The sequence below is a fragment of the Colobus angolensis genome, unplaced genomic scaffold, assembly GCF_000951035.1.
Source record: "Colobus angolensis palliatus isolate OR3802 unplaced genomic scaffold, Cang.pa_1.0 Scaffold5, whole genome shotgun sequence".
NCBI classification, from domain to species: Eukaryota; Metazoa; Chordata; class Mammalia; order Primates; family Cercopithecidae; genus Colobus; species Colobus angolensis.
This window is the reverse complement of record NW_012118487.1, coordinates 24,501,755-24,509,143: the sequence shown is the minus strand read 5'-3', so window position 1 is coordinate 24,509,143 and position 7,389 is coordinate 24,501,755. Positions and strand designations below refer to the sequence as shown.

The 7,389-nt window shown below is 38.8% G+C and overlaps 1 pseudogene; it reads right to left on the bottom strand.

Moving 5' to 3' along the window:
• The window catches only part of LOC105524518, a 39,584-nt pseudogene extending 32,716 nt beyond the window's left edge, over window positions 1–6,868 (bottom strand).
• Between the last annotated feature and the right edge of the window lie 521 nt (window positions 6,869–7,389).

Here is a 7,389-nt window from a genome sequence, read left to right as displayed (position 1 = left end):
AAAAAAAAAAAAAAAAAGAATAGGTGTTTCAAATGCTAAGTACTCTGAATTTAATTTTTTCCCCTCTAGCTGCTCTTTGATGTTGTCTGCTTTACCATTGTTTTAAACACTTTCTCTGGACACCCTGGTTTCATGACAAGTTGATTAAGTTTATTTTATTATGTTTGGTCTCTAGCTCTGGGAGTTCTCTTCAACATGCAGAGAGGGTTGCTGACCTTAAGGTCCCTCCATCGTGTAGTTTGGAAGGACCACAGGCATACTTCAGATCTATCGCAGGTTCCTTTCCAGACCACCACAATAAAGTAAACATGACGATAAAATAAGTTGCACAAATTTTTTTGGTTTCCAAGTGCACCTAAAAATTATAACACATGGCCGGCGCATTGGCTCATGCCTGTATTCCCAACACTTTGGGTGGCCAAGGCGGGTGAATCACCTGAGGTCGGGAGTTCAAGACCAGCCTGACCAACATGGAGAAACCCCATCTCTACTAAAAATACAGAATTAGGCTGGCGTGGTGGTACATGCCTGTGATCCCAGCTACTCGGGAGGCTGAGGCAGAAGAATCGCTTGAACCTGGGAGGTGGAGGTTGCAGTGAGCCAAGATCGCATCACTGCACTCCAGCCTAGATGACAGAGCGACGACACTCCATCTCAAAAAAAATCATAATACACTGTATTAAGTGTGCAGTAGCTAAAAAACAATGTATATAACCTAATTTAAAAATACCATATTGCTAAAAAATGCTGAAAATCAACTTAGCCTTCAGCAAGTTGTCAGCTTTTCCACTGGTGGAGGGTCTTGCCTTGATGTTGACTGATTAGAGTCAGTTGGCTGCTGACTGATTAGAGTGGTGGCTGCTAAAAGTGGGAGTGGCAGTGGCAATTTCTTAAAATAACACAACAATGAAATGTGACACCTTCATTGAATCTCTTTTTCATGAAAAATTTCTCTGTAGCATGTGATGCTGTAAGTTGCATTTTACCCTCAGCAGAACTTTCAAAATTGGAGCTAATCCTCTCAAATCCTGCCACTTCTTTATTAACTAAGTTTATGTAATATTCTAAATTTTTTGATATCAATTAAACAATGTTCACATCTTCACCAGGAGTAGATTCCATCTCAAATAACCATTTTCTTTGCTCATCCAGTCAAGTTTTGTTTGTTTGTTTGTTTTTTGAGATGGAGTCTTGCTCTGTCACCCGGTGCAGTGGTGCAATCTTGCGCTGCAACCTCTGCCTCCTGGGCTCAAGCAATTATCCTGCAGCCTCCTGAGTAGCTGGGATTACAGACATTCACCACTATGCTCGTCTGATTTTTGTATATTTAGTAGAGACAGGGTTTCACCATGTTGGCCAGGCTGGTCTCAAACTCCTGACCTCAGGTGATCCACCGGCCTCTGCCTCCCAAAGTGCTGGGATTACAGGCGTGAGCCACCACACCCAGCCCCCGTTCAAATTTTCTCATGAACTTGTAGCAATTGAGTCACATCATCAGGCTCCACTTCTAATTCTAGTTCTCTTCTTATTTCCAACACATCTGCAGTTACTTACTTCACTAAAGTCTTGAATCCTCAAAATATTTTGTTTACATGCTGTAAACAGAGGTGCTGTCATCCAAGCTTTCTTTTTTTATTTATAGAGCACAGGCAGAGTAGATTTAGGATGATTCTGAAGAGGCCTAAAATTTTTGGAATTGTAAATGAACAGTGACTTTAAGTTAAGGTCACCAGTGCATTAGCCCCTAACAGAGAGTCAGCCTGACCTTTAAAGCTTTGAAGCCAGGTATTGACTTCTCCTCTGTAGCTATGAAAGTCCTAGATGGCATCTTTTTTCAATAGAAGATTGTTTGCCTCCACTGAAAATGATTTTCAGTGTTGCCATGTTTATCAATTGTCTTAGCTAGATCTTTTGGATCACTTGCTGCAGCTTCTACATCTGCACTTGCTACTGCACCTCGCACTTTTATGTAATGGAGATGCCTCCCTTCCTTAAACTTCATGAACCAACCTCTGCTAGCTTTCAACTTTTCTTCAGCAGCTTACTCACCTCTCTGTCATCACACAGGAGATAGAGGGTCTTGCTCTGGACAAGCCTTTGACTTAAGGGAATGTTGTGGCTGGTGTGATCTTTTATCCAGACCATGCAAACTTACTTCATATTGGCAAAAAGACTGTTTTGCTTTCTTCTCATTTATGTGTTCACTGGAGTAGCACTTTTAATTTCCTTCAAGAACTTTTCCTTTCCATTCCCAGCTTGACTGTTTGGCACTAGAGGACTAGCCTTCAGCCTATCTCAGCTGTTGACATATCTTCCTTACTAAGTTTAATCATATTTAGCTTTTGATTTAAAGTGACAGAAGTGCAACTCTTCCTTTCACTCGAACACTTAGTGGCCATTTCAGGGTTGTTAATTGGCTTAATTTCAATACTGCTGCATCCCAGAGCATAGGGAGGCCCAAGGAAAGGGAGAGAGACAGGGGAACAGCCAGTCAGTGGAGCAGTCAGAACATGTACAAAATTAAGTGGTTTAGTTTGCCATCTTATATAAGAGTGACTTCTAGTGCCTGAAAACAATTACAATGGTGACATCAAAGATCACTGACCACAGATCATCATTAAGGATATAATAAGAATAAAGTTTAAAATATTATAAGAATTACATGACATACACCAAGTGTTCACATGCTGTTGAAAAAAATGGTGCTGATAGACTTGTGTGAGGCAAGGTTGCCACAAACCTTCAACTTGCCAAACATGCATTGTCTGTGAAGTCCAATAAAGCAAAGCATGATAAAATAATCTATCCCTTTATATTGGAGAAAGGGCTCAGACTGAAGCTCTAATTCCAACATTAGTATCAGTTCATACTGTGCTACTTGGGCTTTGCTGAGCCTCCATTTCCCATCTTTAAAAATGTAACTTATACATTCAAGGGTTTCTAAGATATGTTCTACTTTCAATTCAATAATTCTGTGATTCTCCAATTTAGCTGGGACATGAACATTTAATCCTGTAGCCAACAATCCCTAGTGTAGGATGTTATCAGCAGAAGCACAGTTTCATTTATTTGAAAGGATTCAACTGATATGCTCCAGGCATCAATGCTAGCCTGGATGATTGACAAGAGAATCTTTTCAGCTATGACCATCTGGCTTAGCCACGTCCCTGACCTTTGCACACTCCAGGCTAAGCAGTCTTTGCTAGGTTATGAGCTATGACAGGACATGAGCAACAACAAATTATAATTCCACTGCTCAGTTGTGAAAAATCTAGGATAATGGATGATGTGGCATGCAATGGGAACATGAGACTTGGAGTCAGACCTTGGTTTAAATCCTGACCCACCTCTTACTAGCTTATGTTTATGAATAGATAAGTGGATCTGGACAGAAGGAGAACCAGGGTAGATGAACTCTGAACAGAGTTCTAAGAACAGACATAGAGATGGTTTTACTCTCTGCTCCATGTTGAACTGCCTGGACAGAGGCGCTCCTGGACCCAGAGGTGTGATTTCCAGCCAACCAGAAGCCAGAGGCCTGAGAGCGAATCCTACCCTTAAAAAGTGAAGTCAGGAGAGGATAGGATGAGCTCACAGAAGCTGAGTACAAGCAATTAGCACAAATGAGCGTCAGAATCATAGACCTTCAGATTTGGTAGAAATCTAACAGATGTAATTCTCAATATCCTACAATATCCTGACCAGTGATGGTCTATTCTCTGCTTCAGTATGCCCAGTGGTGGATAATTCATCCTCTCCCAGGAAACAAACAAACAAACAAACAAACAAAAAAACTTTAATTTTTTTTGCCTTCTGAAAAGCATTATTTTCTGAGGACTGTTTAACTTTCACATATTTTTCTTGTACAAGAGTTTGAGTAGGAAGTATAAGAAAGAACAGAAGAAAAAAAACCAATAGCATTTCTTGCTGAAACTTGGCCTGATGGCTTAATAGTATCACAGTTTCATTTGTTTTCTTTTCAGGAATAATTTAACCTTAGAATGCATGAATTGCTATGGAGAAGCAAATCTTTGCTAACATTTTCTTGAACTTATTTTGAATTTCATCACTTTAGAGGGAACTATTTTATATTGCTTAAAAATTCACATTATTGTGACCAAGTTTTGGAAAAATGCCAGAAAAAATGGTTTCTTTTTTGTATCTATTTCAAATACATAGTTGGATGTTTTCTCTAAGCTCCTGCTTAAAGTGTAAAATTGTTCCCGCAGCTCTGGTAATGCTTCTTAAATGTCTTATTAAAAACAAAATGCAGAAAATATAATGTATGGAAAAAAACTGTCTTTAATAAAAATAGCTAATCTTAGATAGAATCGGACCTACAGTGTCTATATAATATTTGCAACCTTCCAGAATAGTTAATGGGAATATTTTCATTTTTCCTCAAACTGGAGTGTTCTTTAGCATTATTTTCTCTTTTCTTAAACACATAGGACTTATATGTGAGGGCAATTAGAACTATTAGAAATGCAGTAACTGTATTTCATACGAATAATTTGTGCTCTCTACAACCTGATTGCCACTATATTTTAATATCTAACATATAGTCAATAGAAACTTGCTTTCACTATTCAATTATTCAGTTTTTATATCCCAGAAAGAGCAAACACTATTAATTTCTCCATGTATGCAGTTACGAAACAGGGTTATAATGAGGTTGAAGGGTCTTACTCTGTTTTTTTTTTTTTTTTTTTTTTTTTAAGTTGAAGCCTCACTCTGTTGCCCAGGCTGTAGTGCAGTGGCGCAATCTTGGCTCACTGCAACCTCCGCTTCCCGGGTTCAAGAGATTCTTCTGCCTCAGCCTCCCAAGTAGCTGGGGCTACAGTGCATGCCACCATGCCTGGCTAATTTTTGTAGTTTTAATAGAGACAGGGTTTCACCATATCGGCCAGGCTGGTCTCGAACTGCTGACCTCGTGATCTGCCTGCCTCAGCCTCCCAAAGTGCTGAGATTACAGGTGTGAGCCACTGTGCCCGGCCAGCTCTGACTCTTAAAGAACCATCCATCCAGGAAATTAAAGATATTTCAAGAGGAATATTTATGCATTCCAGTCTAAATAGTGCTGTTTATCATCGAGTCACACAAAAACCTACCATTTGAATCGGACTAATTTTTTCTAACAAAAGTGATGAATTTTAAGACAGGAAAACAGAGCAGTGTAGGGTTTGAGAGGGCAGACGCTGGAGCCAGATGACTCTGAATTTGGATTTTGTCTTCATTACAACTACCTACATGACCATGAGCAAGCTATTTGGATTTAAACCTAAGCAGTTAATTATACACTTAAAGATAAGCCTAGTAAGAGTTTTTAACCTCATTAAGTTCTTGTGAAGAATAAATAAGATAATACACACAAAATATCTTCTATGACACCTAACACAGAGTAGATGCAATAAATATTAAGTGCTGCATTGGTCTATCCTTATGCTGCCAGTAAAGACACACATAAGACTGGGTAATTTGTAAAGGAAAGAGGTTTAATTGACTCAGTTCTGCAGCACTGGAGAGGCCTCAGGAAACTTACAATCATGGATGAAGGGGAAGCAAACACGTCCTTCTTCGAGGGGCAGCAGGACAAAGAAGTGCCGAGAAAAAGGGGGAAAGCCCCTTATAAAACCATCAGATCTCAGATCTCATGAGAACTCACTCACTGTCATGAGAACAGCATGAAGGTAACTGCCTCCAGGATTAAATTACCTCTCACAGGGTTCTTCTCATGACCTTTGGGGATTATGGGAACTATTATACAATACAAGATGAGATTTGGGTGGGGACACAGGCAAACCATATCAGTGCTATTATGTTATTGTTTAATCCTGCGTTCCAGAACTATATATTGCGATTGCTCTATTCCAGGCCTTGTGAAAGTACTGGGGATATGAACATTCAAAATTCCTGGTTTTATTGGTTCTCAAAATCTGGAAGAGATGAAATAAACATAAATAAACAGCAGTATAATGGGAAGCATGCAATGGCAAAGGGACATGAGTACACTGCCTTGGGGAACCGAGAGAGACATCACACATAAGACAATGTTAAGATGCAGAATTTTATAAACATTTCTGATCCTTTTCTAGCTATGACAGAGGCTCTATGGATAAGGTTTCTGGGAATAAATCATATGCTTCTAAAATCTACTGTAATTTCTTCAGGCTTTTAAGGATGCTGTCCAGGCATTATTCCAGTGATTATCATCAAAGCAGATGATTCACAGCAATTCCAGAAGTGTCAGGAAATTCTATAGAATCTCTTGGGTCCCTTAGCTGATGGGAGGATATATGTCATCTCACATGATGTAGTGGGTTAAGTGTGGCCTCTGAAATCAGGCTCTTGGAGTTGAAATTTGACCCTTCCACAAGTACCAGTTTGCTGTATGCAAAATACTGAGCTTCTCTACACCTCAGTTTCTTCCTCTGTAAAATGGGGAAGCAGAATAACAATTTTATAAAATTTTGTGAGGATTTTTAGAAGAATACAGGTAAGTCACTTTCAGCTGTTAAGTGATAAATGGATGCTAGCTTTTATTGCATATGATTAAAGAGCTAAAAACTACTCTCATTTCAGGAAAGGTTTCATTTTTTGTTTGGTTTGGTTGGACCATGACCCACTAATCAGAATAAAAAGATGCAACTCCTGGTGAAAAGGAAAAATCTAGAGGTGCTAGAAGGAACACCTCTATTTGTTATTCTGTTCTTTCCTATTTCCCTAGATGGTGAAGGGTGAAGGGTTCTGTAAGTGTCAAACAAGATAAGGGGCTAGTTTCCATTTACCTTGTTGTGATAGCTTTGTTTTCTGTGTGCTCGTTCATAATGTTCTTATTTAATGTGTCAATATGTTTTAGTCCTGACATAGCGTGCTCTTGGTTTTATGACCAAATCTGTAGCCATGCTGTCCATAGTTTTATTTTTCATATTTTATTAAGGATCCACTGGTTTATCCTTTCTTTAGGCTCTTCTTGTGAAAAGATTTAAAGAATCAGTCAGAGCTAAACAAACAACCCCCTAGCTACCTAAGTCAATTAAAAAACAAAGGAGCAAGGTCTTGGAAAGGAAGATATGTCATCCATAGAAATATTAATAATAAACTCTAAACACAGGAAGTGGTGGGAGTGTAATTCATACTAAAATAAACATGCTGATTAATTAAAATCTCAGTCACCATGCCCTGCCTGCAGGCACTTCATTGTTAGTGTTACCAGGAGCAAAGCTGTATTGTTATTCTCTGATTTCTAGAGATTATTGTAAGGGATGTCTTACTATAATTGGAAAAGCAGCTTCAGAATCAACAAACTGCTCCACACCACATGACAATGAAAACACACACAAACACAATTGATGCGTACTAACAATTTTATATAAATATAAATTATCT